Source organism: Eschrichtius robustus, chromosome 11 (assembly GCF_028021215.1).
Source record: "Eschrichtius robustus isolate mEscRob2 chromosome 11, mEscRob2.pri, whole genome shotgun sequence".
Classification (NCBI taxonomy): domain Eukaryota; kingdom Metazoa; phylum Chordata; class Mammalia; order Artiodactyla; family Eschrichtiidae; genus Eschrichtius; species Eschrichtius robustus.
This window is the reverse complement of record NC_090834.1, coordinates 52,806,788-52,822,637: the sequence shown is the minus strand read 5'-3', so window position 1 is coordinate 52,822,637 and position 15,850 is coordinate 52,806,788.

Here is a 15,850-nt window from a genome sequence, read left to right as displayed (position 1 = left end):
TCAATCTGCTGTACACCTGAATCTAATATAATATTATAAATCAGATATACTTCAATTTTTTTAAAAAGGAGAGAAATTGGGAAATTGGCTTAGAGGAGATCAACCTGCTGTCATCTCACAGCCAGTGAATCCTTAGGCCCGGGGTAATTTGCATGCATCTTGGAATCCTTTGGGGAATGCTGATAAAAGGAGTTTCATTTATCCAGATATTTTAATAGGAATCTGGAGGCAACTGGAACTGCTGTCTTTTAGAGAATGTGCTCTTGTAGGCTGCTCTTGCTCTGGCCTTTCCCCCTCCACCTTCTCCCCAACCCGCTACCATCAGTACATTTTATAAGAAAAAGAATTGAGACATTTCATTTCCATAGGACATAGAATTTGGAGAAATAACTTGAATCTCAATCAAGAACCACCTTCCACTTGCCCATCAAGATTGGGAAATCAGGGCTCCAAACAGGAAGTGACTCTATACATCTTCTTTCCATAGTGAGCAGACCTCAAAACTTTTACCTTGGTTCCCACTTCAGTACTGTTTATACTGTTGGGGAAATATAACTAAAAACAAAATCTCTTCCCAGCCCAGAAACCTCCACAAAGGCCAAAGAGAAAGAAAACAATTTTATTAAATTGTTTATTGAACAATTTAAAAGTTGAATAAGTATTAAACCAGAATATGATGCAAGAACAGGCAATCCACTAAGAGATTACAAAGACAGAAAGAAATCTCACCCTTTTATACAGCTGTTACAAGCTGAATCTTTTCCTCTTCAAAATTTATATGTTGAAGTCCTAACTCCCAGAACCTTGGAATATGACTGTATTTGGAGATAGGACCTTTAAAGAGGTGATTAAAAGGAGGGCCCTAATCCAATCTGACTCATGTCCTTATAAGAAGAGGAAATTTGGATACACAAAGAGCCACCAAGGGGACTTCCCTGGTATCGCAGTGGTTGAGAATCCACCTGCCAATGCAGGGAACACAGGTTCAAGCCCTGGTCCGGGAAGATCCCACATGCCACGGAGAAACTAAGCCCGTGCCCCACAGCTACTGAGCCCACGCGCCACAACTACTGAAGCCCGCGCGCCTAGAGCCTGTGCTCTGCAACAAGAGAAGCCACCGCAATGAGAAGCCTGCACACCGCAACAAAGAGTAGCCCCTGCTCTCCACAAATAGAGAAAAGCCCGCACGTGGCAATGAAGACCCAACACAGCCAAAAATAAAATAAAATTTAAAAAAATAAATAAATAAAATGAAAGCCACAGGGGTGTGTATGCACAACAGGTAAACCATGTGAGGACACAGCAAGAAGGCAGCCATCTGCAAGCCAAGGAGAGGCCTCAGAAGAAACAAAACCTGCCGACACCTTGATCTTGGACTTTTAGCCTCCAGAACTGTGAGAAAATTAATTTCTGTCATTTAAGGTGCCCAGTCTGTGGTATTTTGTTATGGCAGCCCGAACAAACCAAAGCAGATGCAATCCATTTCAAACATGTTCTCAAGCGAAACAAGAGCTAGTCCTCAGGTAAGAGGACTTGTCACATATAGTTTATCCTATATTCACCTGGTAACTGAGGTGGCCACCTATGTCTGCTAATTGGTTTTAACCAAAAGAAAAATAAACTTCTCATATCTTTATGAAAGGAGGAAGTTTTACAACTTGGAGCAGGTCACCCACTGAGGTTAGGTTCCTACCTTCTCCCAGAAACTGGGATATAGGTGTTCTGTCTCCCTTAATGGTTTACCTTTCAAAGAGAAGTCTCCCAGGATGGATGGTGATGCAATCGTACAACAATGAGAATCTATCTAATGCCACTGAACCATTCACTTTAAAATGGCTAACATGGTAAATTTTATGTTATATATATTTCGCTACAATTTTAAAAAGAGAGATGGTTCCCAAGTCCTTGAAAGGCATTCCTGGGTTGTAAAACTGGCAAGATGCTTTTGAAAAGATTTACATACATCTCAAAGGGGTAGAGAAAGAATCTGTAAGTTTTCTTTTACAAATGCTCTAAGGAAAAGGAGGGGAGAAGTCTCTTTTCTTATTCTGAACAGTGCTCTTACAACTTAAATTCTATTCCTTAATTTCATACTTAAGGAAACTGAGGTCCAGAATGATAAAAGAACTTGCCTGAGGTCACACTTGGTGAATGGCAAAGCCTGAACTTGAATTCACATGTCCTGACACCCAGGCTAGTTCTCACTTCTGAGATCCCTCCAGAGAGAGTAAAGCCCCTATACCTGTACCTGGACAAGCAGCGTCTTACCTTGAAGCTCACTGCCCGGTTGCTGTGCATATTAAGGAGTCAATGTCCTTTGGCGACGTCTGTGTGGCTAGAGACAACACAACAACTCATCTCAGTTTAGGCCAAATACAAACCACCAAGAAGCCTCTCGGGGCCCTCACTCCCTGCTGCAAGGGAGTACCTGCTCACAGTGCTTAGGGAAGTGTCCCTGCCTTCCTTTCTAATCTGTCTTGACTTGGATAGATGGTATAAATTCTATACTCCCCCTCTGCTTCTAGGCCAAGGAGAAGCCCTTTGAAGGCAGGGCTTTGAAGAAGCAAAACTTTGAAGGGGTTAGGAGAGAAAATCCTGGTGCTCGGCCCAATGTGGTGCCATCTTCAAGAGGCTGGCTTATATTGTTCCAGGCACTAACAATAATAGCGATTACATTTCTACAGCACTTAACAGTTTCTAAAATCCTGTAAAACCACCTTTATCATCACAATAACCTTCTGAGTAAAAATGGAAGGCTTTACACACATCCACTACCTACCTTCCCCTTCCCCTAATACACACACACACACTCACACACACACACACCACCACACATACCACTTCACCCTCCTGTCAAAATATACACATACATCTTTTCCCTCCACACCCAACCTATTATTTTTTAGTTAAAAACCTTAAGGACATTCAGGAGTTTGACCAAGTTGCTGACACAGGAGGCTCCTGAACTCCCGTTCTCCCACGCACACTCCAAATATACAGCTATAGACAGAGCAGTTCCCTCTGAAATAAATACAGAAACTAGCTGAGAAACTCTTACACGTCAGGCAAATGAGAAAATACCCATATCAAAACAGGTAGGAAAAACTGAGACACACTCTCACCATAGACTCCACTCCCAGCACAGCACCATGTACTTGGGAAGGAATTCCCAACACCCAGCTTCTCCCTGAAATGCAAAGGGTTTGGACCCATGTTTTGTGATCTAACTTTTAACCTGAGGGATAGGCCCCCAGAACACCAGGCTCTGAAAGCCAGTGGGGCTTGCATCCACAAGTCCCACAGGACTGCAGCAAACAAAGACACAGTTCTTAATGGTTTCAGGAATACACCACCCTGGTTACACACCTCAGGCCAAGCACAGAGGGAACAGGCAAAAATGCTCATCTACCAGTTTCTTCCTGAAAGCGACTTAAATACATACTTTCCCAGCTGCTGCCTGTTCCAATCGGCCTGCATCTAGGTACTAAATGCATTCCTCCCCTTTGGCACACTGACAGGTCTTGACACGCCTACTACTAAATAGTCATTAAGAACAAAGAAGGCACTTTGGACAATCACAAAGGTTTGTGAGACAATTAAGAACTAGGGCTGGGCTGAGCAATAAGGTTCATCTCCTACATGAGGCCACTCCATCAAGACTGGGAGAGTTGGTTCTTTTATCTAATTTACATAAACCAACACAAAGAGCCAAAGAAAATGAAGAAACAGAGATATATGTTCCAAACAAAGTTAAAAGATAAAACTCTAGAAACAGACCTTAATGAAACAGAGATAAGGGATTTACCTGATAAAGCATTCAAAATAATGGTCATAGTCTCTTCAGCAAGTGGTGTTGGGAAAGTTGGATGCTGCATGTAAATAAATGAAGTTAGAACATTCCCTCATACCCTACACAAAAATAAACTCAAACTAGCTTAAAAACTTAAATATAAGACATGACACAATAAAACTCCCAGAAAAGAACATAGGCAAAACACTCTCTGACACAAATCAAAGCAATGTTTTCTTAGGTCAGTCTCCCAAGGCAATAGAAATAAAAGCAAAAATAAATAAATGGGACCTAATCAAACTTATAAGCTTTTGCATAGCAAAGAAAACCATAAAAAAAAAACAACCCCACAACCTATGGACTGGCAGAAAATATTTGCAAATGATATAACTAACAAGGGCTTAATTTTCAAAATACACAAACAGCTCATACAACTCAATAACAAAAAAAAACAAACCAATCAAAAAATGGGCAGAAGACCTTATTAGACATTTCTCCAAAGAAGACATACAGATGGCCAATAGGCACATGAAAAGATGCTCAGTATCGCTAATTATTAGAGAAATGCAAATCAAAACTACAGTGAGGTATCACTTCACACCAGTCAGAATGGCCATCATCAAAAAGTCTACAAACAATAAATGCTGGAAAGGGTGTGGAGAAAAGGGGACCCTCTTGCACTGTTGGTGGGAATGTAAACTGATACAGCCACTATGAAGAACAGTATGGAGGTTCCTTAAAAAACTAAAAATAGAGCCACCATATGACCCAGCAATCCCACTACTGGGCATATACCCTGAGAAAACCATAATTCAAAAAGAGTCATGTACCACAGTGTTCATTGCAGCTCTATTTACAATAGCCAGGATATGGAAGCAACCTAAATGTCCATCGACAGATGAATGGATAAAGAAGATGTGGCACATATATACAATGGAATCTTACTCAGCCATAAAAAGACACAAAATTGAGTCATTTGTAGTGAGGTGAATGGACCTAGAGACTGTCATACAGAGTAAAGTAAGTCAGAAAGAGAAAAACAAATACCATATGCTAACACATATATATGGAATCTTAAAAAAAAAAAAAAGGTACTGATGAACCTAGAGGCAGGACAGGAATAAAGACGCAGATGTAGAGAATGGACTTGAGGACACAGGGAGGGGGAAGGGTAAGCTGGGATGAAGTGAGAGAGTGGCATGGACATATATACACTACCAAATGTGAAATAGATAGCTAATGGGAAGCAGCCGCATAGCACAGGGAGATCAGCTTGGTGCTTTGTGTCCACCTAGAGGGGTGGGATAGGGAGGGTGGGAGGGAGACACAGAGGGAGGAGATATGGGGATGTATATACATATATATGTATAGCTGATTCACTTTGTTATACAGCAGAAACTAACACACCATTGTAAAGCAATTATATCCCAATAAAGATGTTAAAAAAAAAAAAAGTCTACAAATAAGGGAATTCCCTGGCAGTCCAGTGGTTGGGACTCCATGCTTTCACTGCTGAGGGTCTGAGTTGGATCCCTGCTTAGGGAACTAAGATCCCAGAAGCTGTGTGACACAGCCAAAAAAAAAAAAAGGTCTACAAATAACTAATGCTGGAGAGGGTATGGAGAAAAGGGAACCCTTCTACACTGTTGGTGAAAATGTAAATTGGTACAGCCACTATGGAGAAAGGTATGGAGGTTCCTTAAAAAATAAAAATAGAGCTACCATTCGATCCAGTAATCCCACTCCTAGGCATATATCTGGAGAAAACCATAATTCAAAAATATACATGTACCCCAATATTCATTGCAGCACTATTTACAGTAGCCAAGACATGGAAGCAACCTAAATGTCCATTGACAGATGAATGGATAAAGAAGATGTGTTATGTGTATATATATATATATATATATATATATATATATATATACACACACACACACACACACACACACACACACACACAATGGAATACTACTCAGCCATAAAAAAAGAATGAAATAATGCCATTTGCAGCAACATAGATGGACCTAGAGATTATCATACTAAGTGAAGTAAATCAGACAGAGAAAGACAAATATTATATAATATCACTTATATGAGGGATCTAAAATATGATACAAATGAACTTATTTACAAAGCAGAAACAGATTCACACATAGAAAACAAACTTACGGTTATGAAAGGGGAAAGGGAGGGAGGGATAAATTAGGAGTATGGGATTAGCAGATACAAACTACTATATATAAAATAGATAAACAAAAAGTCCTACTGTATAGCACAGGGAACTATATTCAATATCTCATAATAAACCATAATGTAAAAGAATATGAAAAAGAATATATATATTTACATATGTATAACTGAATCACTTTGCTGTACACCAGAAACTAATACAACATTGTAAATGAACTATACTTCAATTTTTAAAAAATGGTCATAAAGATGCTCATTTAAGTCAGGAGAACAATTCATGAACGAAGTGAGAATTCCAACAGAGACGGAAAATATAAGAATACCAAACAGAAATCACAGAGCTGAGGAGTATAATAACCAAAATGAAAAATTCAATAAAGGGGTTCAACAAGAGACTACATCAAGTGAAAGAAAGGATCAGCCAACTTGAACACAGGGCAATGGAATTCATTGCATCAGAGGAGCAAAAAGAAAAGAGTGAGAAAAAGTGACGATAAGAGATTTGTGGGACACCATCAGGCAGACCAATATATGCATTCTAGAGGTCCCAGAAATATAATTGAAAGAAAGGGGCAGAAAACCGATTCAAAGAAAAATTGGCTGAAAACTTCCCTAACCTGGGGAAAGAAACAGATATCCAGATCCAGGAAGCCCAGAGAGTACCAAATAAGATAAATCAGAAGAGACCCACACTGCGACAGACTATAATCATCAGACAGACTTTAAGCCAAAGGCTGTAACAAGAGACAAAGAAGATAATAATAATAATTGTTGCTATTATTGTCTATAATAATTAAGAGGTTAATTCATCAAGAGCATATAATAATTATACATATAGATGCACCCAACAACAGGATAAATAAATATATAAAGCAAATATTAACAGATCTGAATATGAGCAGATCAGAACAAGACAGCAATATAATAATAGTAGGGTACTTCAATAACCCACTTTCAGTAATGAATAGATCATCTAGAGAGAAAATCAACAAGGAGACGTTGGCCTTAAACAACACATTAGATGAGATAGACCTAATAAACTTTTATAGAACATTCCATCTGACAGTAACAGAATACAGATTCTACTCAAGCACACATGAAACACTCTCTAGGACAGATCATATGTTAGGCCACCAAAAAAAGTCTTAATAAATTTAAATAGATTGAAATCATATTAATCATCTTTTCTTATCACAGTGGTATGAAATTAGAAATGAGTTACAAGAAGGAAACTGGGAATTCACAAATATGTGGAGATTAAAGAACACAGTACTGAACAACCAATGGGTCAAAGAAAAAAATCAAAAGAGAAATCAAAAAATATCTTGAGACAAATGAAAATGGAAACATAACATACCAAAACTTATGGGATGTATTAAAAGCAGTTGTGAGAGGGAAATTTACAGTGATAAATACCTACATTAATAAAAAAGAAATATTTCAAATAAACAACCTAACTTTATATCTCAAGGAACAAAAAAAGAAGACAAACTAAGCCCAAAGTTAGTAGAAGGAAGGAAATAACAAAATCAGAACAGAAAAAAATGAAATAGAGACTAAAAATACAAAAAGATCAATGAAACTGTGGGCTATTTTTTTTTAATAATAAACCTTTAGCTAGAATTACCAAGATAAAAAGAGAGAGGACTTACTTAAATAAATAAAATTATAAGTGAAAGAAGAGACATTATAACTAATACCATAGAAATTCAAAGGATCATAAGAGACTACTATGAACAATTATATACCAACATATTGGACAACCTATAAGAAATGGATAAATTCCTAGCAAACTACAACTTACCAAGACTGAATTATGAAGAAAAAGAAAATCTGAATGAACAAATTACTAGTAAGGAGATTGAATCAGTAATCAAAAGCCTCCCAACAAACAAAATTCCAGGATAGATGGTTTCACTGGTGAATTCTACCAAACATTTAAAGAAGAATTATTAGCAACCCTTCTCAAACTCTTCCAAAAAATAGAAGAGGAGGGAACATTTCCAAGTTCATGTTATGAGGCCAGCATTACACTGATACCAAAACTAGGCAAAAATGTCACAAGAAAAGAAAGTTATAGGCCAATATCCCTGACGAACATAGATGCAAAAACCCTTAACAAAATATTAGAAAACTGAATTTAACAATATATTAAAAGGATCATACACATGATCAAGTGGGATTTATTCCAGGATACAAGAATGGTTCAACACCTGCAAATCAGTCAATGTGGTACACCACATTAACAAAGGATAAAAATCATATGGTCATCTCAATAGATGCAGAAAAATCATTTGACAAAATTCAACATCTATTTATGATAAAATCTCTCAACAAAGTGGATATGGAGGGAACATATCTCAACATAATAAAGGCCATAGAAGACAAACCTACAGCCAACATCGTACTTAACAGTGAAAAGCTAAAAGTTTTTCCTCTTAGATTGGGAACAGGACAAGGATGCCCACTCTCACCATTTTTATTCCATAAAGTACTGGAAATCTTAGCCAGAGCAACTAGGCAAGAAAAAGAAATAAAAGACATTCAGATCAGAAAGAAGTAAAACTGCCTCTATTTGCAGATGACATGATATTTTATATAGAAAACCCTGAAGACTCCACCAAAAGTAAATTTGAAGGATACAAAATCAACATACAAAAATCAGTTGTTGTGTCTATATACTAACAATAAACTAGCAAAAAGAGAAATAAAGAAACAATCCTATTTACAGTAGCATGAAAAACAATAAAATACTTAGGAATAAATTTAACCAGGGAGGTCAAAGACTTATACACTGAGAATGATAAGATTTTAGTGGAAGAAATTGAAGAAGACACAAATAAATGGAAAGATATTCTGATATTCCGTACTCATGGATTGGAAGAGTATTGTTAAAATGTCCATACTACTAAAAAAAAACTACAGATTCAATGCAATCCCTATAAAAATTCCAATGGCATTTTTCACAGAAATAGAAAAAACAACCCTGAAGTTTGTATGGAACTACAAAAGACTCTGAATAGCCAAAGCAATCTTGAGAAAGAAGAACCATGCTGGAGGCATCACACGTCCTTGTTTCAAAACATATCACAAAGCTATAATAATCAAAACAGTATGGTTCTGGCATAAAAATAGAAATAGAGACAAGTGGAACAGATAAAGAACCCCAAAATAGACCCACACATTTACGGTAAACTGACCTTCAGCAAGGGTGCCAAGAATACACAATGGGGAAAGGATAGTCTCTTCAATAAATGGTACTGGGAAAACGGGAATTCTCATGCAAAAGAATGAAATTGGAACCCTATTTTACACTATACACTAAAATCAACCCAAAATGTATTAAAGACGTAAAGTTAAGACCTGAAACTGTAAAACCCTCAGAAGAAAATATAGGGGGAAAGTTTCCTGACATTGGCATTGGCAATGACTTTTTTGGATATGACACCAAAAGCACAAGCAGCAAAAGAAACAAATCAACAAAATGAAAAAGCAACCTATGAAATGGGAGAAAATATTTACAAACCACACATCTGATAAGGGGTTAATATTAAAAATATGCAAGAAACTTTTACAAATCAATAGCAAAAATACAAATAACCTGGCTTTAAGATGGGCAAAAGACCTGGATAGACATTTCTCCAAAGAAAAAAATATTTGAAGATCATGAGTTTAACTAAAACACAAGCCATAGAGACGTGATGCACGGCAGCCTTTTTCAACAACAGTCCCCCGATAAAATTAAATCTTACAGAAAATATTTCGAATGACTTTTTTTTTTCAATTCTCTTAAGGATGGTGCCATTTCTAGATGCAATGGAGAAAAGTTAATTCATTACACACAATAGATACTTTAAGCATTGGGGCATAATTCCTTCACTGAATACACAAAAAAGACTTGAATTGAGAGTCTGAGAAAGAGAGAAGGGTCAAGAAGGAAGCCTGGGCTTCAGGCTTGGCACCTGAGAAGCTGGGAGTTCTATTTACTGAAACTAGAAACACAGCACTCCACCCCCACCACTCTGGTTGTAGAGAGTTCTGCTGCATCTAGAGAGATATTTCTTGTCCTTTCTGTCCAACCTGCTTGGATGTCCCACAAGCAGAATCACTCCTCATGTCCTGAAACCAAGTTCTCATTTTTCATTCCCCTACCTTCCCTCTCTACTTTCAGTTGGTTGGACTTTACCCTGGCGATGACAGAAAGTCAGTGTTTTGCAATCATCAGTTCAAGGGCAGGGTCTACGCAGATATATCTGTGCAATCTCACAGTGCCTGCCACAGGGCAGGTGCTCCATACATATTGAGTGAATAATTAGTTATGCAATTATGATGACTAAACCATTTGGAACTTCCTAAGCAAGAAAGTGACTTAAGATTTGTCTTTAATAGGATTACTCTGGCTGCAGTGTGCAGAATCTCCTAGAGCAGGTTTTCTCAACCTCGGCACTACTGATATTTGAACTGATTAATTCTCTGTTGTGAGGGGCTGTCCTGTGCATTGTAGGATGCTTAGCATCCTACATCCCTGGCCTCTACCCACTAATTACCATTAGCTCTCCTGTCCCCAGTTATGAAAGCAAAAATGTCTCTTCAGACATTGGCGATGTTCTCTAGGAAGCAAAATTGTCCCGGGATGAGAACCACTGTCCTGAAGGGAAAAGAAAATGAAAGATCAGTCAGGAGGCCATTCACCACATAATGTCATAGGAGGAAGAAGAGGGAGTACAGTCACATTGATTGAAAATGTCTACTATGTGCTGGGCACTTTGCATATGTTATCATATTTTAAAGAGGGATATGGGATAAGAGAGCCCTACCCCCATACCAACTGCCCCCTAAAATCCCTTCAGGGTTACCTGAGGTCAAGCTCCCAAATGATTAAACCCTAAAACAGACACCATCACTTTCCCTGGCCCCATATGAACGCGGTGGAGTCTAATTCCCACGCCATGTCAAAGAGAAGTGTTTGACATTGTTCCATGGATATTAATTTAAGTTATTCTGGGGAGGCCTCAAAGTCACTTTCCAGTCAGGTCCAAGGGGGGACAGGGCAGAGGTTCTTTGCACAAGGTGGTCAAACTCCAGAACTTGGGTATCTTATTCCTTTGTCCAAGCCCTCAGCCACCCTTGGGGAGCCTCTCCCTGGGGACCACACAGCAGCTGGGCAAAGAGCTGAATGTTGGAGCCAACCAGTTTTCCTGGTGAGGTCCAGCTCAGAGGGCCCTGGAAGGTGCCTCTGCATTCACTCAGCAGCCTGGGGACTCGGTTTGCTCCCACCAACGCCCGCTGATTGCTGCTGGTATTAATAACATAAGCAGCAGGAGGCTTTGCACCAGAATCAGGGCTGTCTGGATAATTATCTAGTGGCCTAGGACCAGTCAGTAAATTACTCTGTGACCTGAGAATTCAGCAGGTTACCACCATCACTCAGGCCTGCTCACTTTATTGCTCTCCCCTCCTGCTGCACTGACATTTATTTGTCTCGTTTACATTCAGAGCATTGATTTCATGCCTTTTGTTTTCTGTCTTAGAGGTGAGAAGTAGTTTCTTTAGGAAGGCTGGTTCTCAGGTCAGTGGGATAGCTGTAGTGACACAGGGAGGGGGGAATACTGGAGTTTTTGTTTTCTGCAATCATTTAGTGTGCTCCCAGCACATCAACACCTGCTCTCTGTGGTACTCCCAAACGCATTTCTATCTTTTTTGTCAGAGTTGTGACACTCTCTAGTAAACTGCCTGTATATGTAAACTTGCGTATTGGGGAAGGGAAGGTCAGAGAAGAAAACTCATATCACTCCCTCCTCACACACTACACTTCAGCTATACCAAATGGGAATAGTACATTCAAATTAATTTTCCCAGATTACTTGGGGTATTTGCATAAACTGTTCCCTTTATCTAGAGCACTCTTTTCCCTCTCCTGAATTGCACTCTTACTCATCTTTCAGGTCTTACCTTAGATGTCACTACCTGCACCCCCCCGACCCAAGGAAGCTTTTCCTTGCCCATCCAGAACACAGTTACTCATGCCCCTTCTGGGCTGCCATAGCATCCTATACCTTATTTTTATTACTAAATTCAGTTGGTTGCAATTACCTGTTTTCTAGTCTGTCCCATCTTTCAGATTGTGAGCTCAATGAGAACAAGAACCAGCTCACATCTGTTCCAGGCCCCCATTTAAAGTGGCCAAAAAAATGTAATAAGTAGACGTAGGAAGATATATCTTAACTCTGTTTTCCAGGCAAACTCGTTTTCCAGCTTCAGCTCAGCCAAGACACTCACTTACATATCCAACACCACTCTTCGAAGAGAGCTGTTGTGAAGTTTCCCAGTGGGGAACCTACAGCTTCAACTAAGGACTTTATTCCCATTCCCTGCAATTATCTACTTTATCTATCCCTCTTTTCAATTCACCAATTTCTATAAATGCACCTGAAGATAATCCTGTAACTATCATTTATTGTTCACTTTAACTCCATAATCCATCTGAAAAACACAGATATTCCTGTCTCAGCTGATTAAACTGCTTTATAACCTTGCTTAAGACATTTACATGCATTCAGCCTTGATTTCCTCTTGCAGAGAATGAGTCCTCGATCTCTTAAGTGCCTTCCATCATGAAAGTTTTCTGATTCTAAAATTTGAAGAATATTTTGTGATTCTGCACCATAAAAGTGGCTACCGTTCCCACTTTCTGCAAAACCCTTTTTAAAAAATATTTATTATTATTTTTGGCTGCATTGCATGCGGGATCTTTCGTTGTGGCACGTGGGCTCCCCGTTGTGGCGCATGGGCTTCTCTCTGTAGTTGTGGCACGTGGGCTCAGTAGTTGCCACGTGCAGCTTCTCTAGTTGTGGCGCTCAGGCTCCAGAGCATATGGGCTCTGTAGTTGTGGCACACAGGCTCCCCAGTTGCGGCACACAGGGTCAGTAGTTGCAGCGTACAGGCTTATTTGCCCTGCGGCATGTGGGATCTTAGTTCCCTGACCAGGGATCGAACCAGCGTCCCCTGCATTGCAAGACAGATTCCTAACCACTGGACCACCAGGGAAGTCCTGTAAAACCCTTTTTGATAAACAAAATATAAATCAAGTAATTAATTAAAGTAAATAATTTACATACTTTTTCCACAAAGGTGCAGTATGAAAGATCATAATCTGGCCCCAACTTACTCGTCCAACCTGCCCACTCCATTATCATCACAAACTGCTTCTAGTTCCTCTCTGCACAGATGTTTTTCTAGCCAATGTGCTCTCTTACCCATGCTATTCCATCTGCCTTTCTCCTCTGTACACCTGGAAAACTTCTAATTCTGTTTTGAAACCCAGCTATGGTTAACTCCTCAGGGAAGTCTTCCTTGATTTGAGATGCAGCATGGCACAATGAGTAAGGGTTTAAACTGTAAAGTCAGACAGATTTGGGACTCTAATTTGGCCCACCACCTATGGTGGTGGAAAAGTGACTTAATTGATCTGACCAAGCCTCAGCCTCCTCACCTGTGCAATGGGCATAATAGTTCCTACCTCATAGGGCTACAAGGATTGAATGAGGTAACCTAAGGAAAACATTTGACTCAGCTCCTGGCAAATAGTAAGTATTGCATAACATTTAGCTATTATTATTGACTCCAGGTTAAAATTAATCACTTCTGATGCATACTTATCAAGCTAAATTTTACATGCCTGTCTTCCCCACAAGATTATGACCTCCTTAAAGTTCAGAGACTTATTTGTATCTGTATTCCCAGAACTGTGCCCAGCACATAGTAAGTAACGAATAAATGTTTTAAGTTAAATTGAATTATACATTTAGGAAAGAAAGGTATTCTTAAAAGAACAAGAATTTAAAATAATACTTTAAATAAAGTAAGGTAAAATAAAAAATAAAAGTGTACAACATGTTATCTGATCATGCTCTAGATTGGCTGTGACACTTTCACATTCATGTTCAGGTTTTCACTTTGATTCTCACAGTGAATTTATGTGGCAGGTATTATTATCCTGAGTTCACAAATGAGAGAAAGGACTTTGATTTTGCTTCAGATTCACAGAGCAATTTGCAGAACCCAAACCTGTATCACTTTTCTCCCCTCTTATGCTTCCCTTGCCCACCCCCACCCCCCAAAAAGGAGTAGCTCAACCACTCTTAAAACTCAGGTGTAAGATTTTAAGCTTCCACAAGTGATCCCTCACCCAGCACCCAATGAAAGCAGGCACAAAGAACAGGGCCCTTCTCCGAGATGACATTCCCGCTGGTTACTGTGGCCCCGACTTCTTCGCACGCTGGTGGAGAAAGCATGCATGTGCTGTACATTTCGCCCTCAGCATTCAGGAGACACTTGGTTTCTGCCAGTGCTTTGGGCTCCTCCAGGCTTTTCCTGTACTTTTGTGCAGCTGAGAAGGTGAAGCATAAGGGTATCAAAAGCTGCAAACAGTCCCTACCTCTGGAGACAGGCATTTACTAGAAGAAAGAACGGACCAATGGCTTCCCAGAGCATTGTTCAGCCACATTAGAGAAAGGATTAAGCAGATACATTCAGCTATTCTAACAGATTTTCTTTAAGCTTTGAATACGCCTCTCACCCTCACTCAGATAATCACATTAGTTTTGTCATTAAAAGATCCCTTTTGTAGAAAGTACCTAAACCGCTTAAACCACCCAGAGAGGTTGCATACATTATCAAACACCAAGACAAACAAAAGGGATTTTCTGTTCCACATCTCAGTTTTCCTTATTTCTCAAAAAATCTGGGAAATCAAGGTAGAAATTATTTTGCAAATGGATAGTGGCAGGACAGCAGTTCTCACTCCTTCCTTCCCTGGGAAGTCCCTTAGCAATCAGAACTGGGAAGGCTGAAAAACTTCTTCTGCACTGGGGCCAGCAGAAAACAAAAGTTTAGCCAGAGATGAAGACAGCAGAGAAAGGAGGGGTGTAGAAAGACTGTGCTTGCCTCTCTGCCACAGGAAATTGCATTTGGAACCAAGGAATGGTAGAAAAGCACAGGATTTTGGATCAGACCATGCCATTTACTAGATCTGTGGCTAGTGGTTGGGGGTGGAAGTTTCTTCATTTTTCTTGGCCTCATGGTCCTCCTTTATAAAATGGAGGTAGGTAATATCTGCCTTGCTTCCCGCACAGGGATGTTAAGGGGCTCAAAATGAGAAAAGGCAGGCAGCAGAGTTCATGTAAACTATGATACAAGCATTACAGGGGAGGTTTCTTTTGGCTTTCTTTTTATAACCCCCATGATGATAGGAGCTATGTCTATCTTTTTCACAATAACATGATGGGTGCCTAACCCTTGGTACATGATGAGTGCTTAATATCTTTTTTTAAATAGTGCTTTTATTGCCTTTCTCACCAAGCTCCATCCACCCTGCAAACTTCCATCCTTCAAGTCTCAGTTCAAATGTTACTTCTCCTTTAGAGCCTTCCTCAAACTTACAGGATGAATTCATCACTTCAGCTTTCATGCTCCCACAGCATTCTGAATGCAACCCAAATTCTTAGCCCAAAGTATTTAATCATCTGACATTGTGACCATCTCTCCCCTTTAATAGTGAGCTTCTTGAAAACAATAGGGCTTTGCCTTTGAATTCTTACTACCTAACACTGTACTGCATAGAGTAGCCATTCAATAAACGTTTGAATGAACAAATGATAAATGAACAAACAATCCAAAGAACTGCAGTTATTCGGCCCAGTGAAGTTCAAGGAGTAACTTAAGAATTAAGTTACTTAAGAATTCAAGGAGTAACTTAAGAATCAGACTTCAAAATAAAGGTTATTAAATTTTAGAGACGATAATGTGTCTGTACTATACGTTGTGCGATTGTGTTTTTTAGAGCGTAAGACTATTGGATGAGCTGAA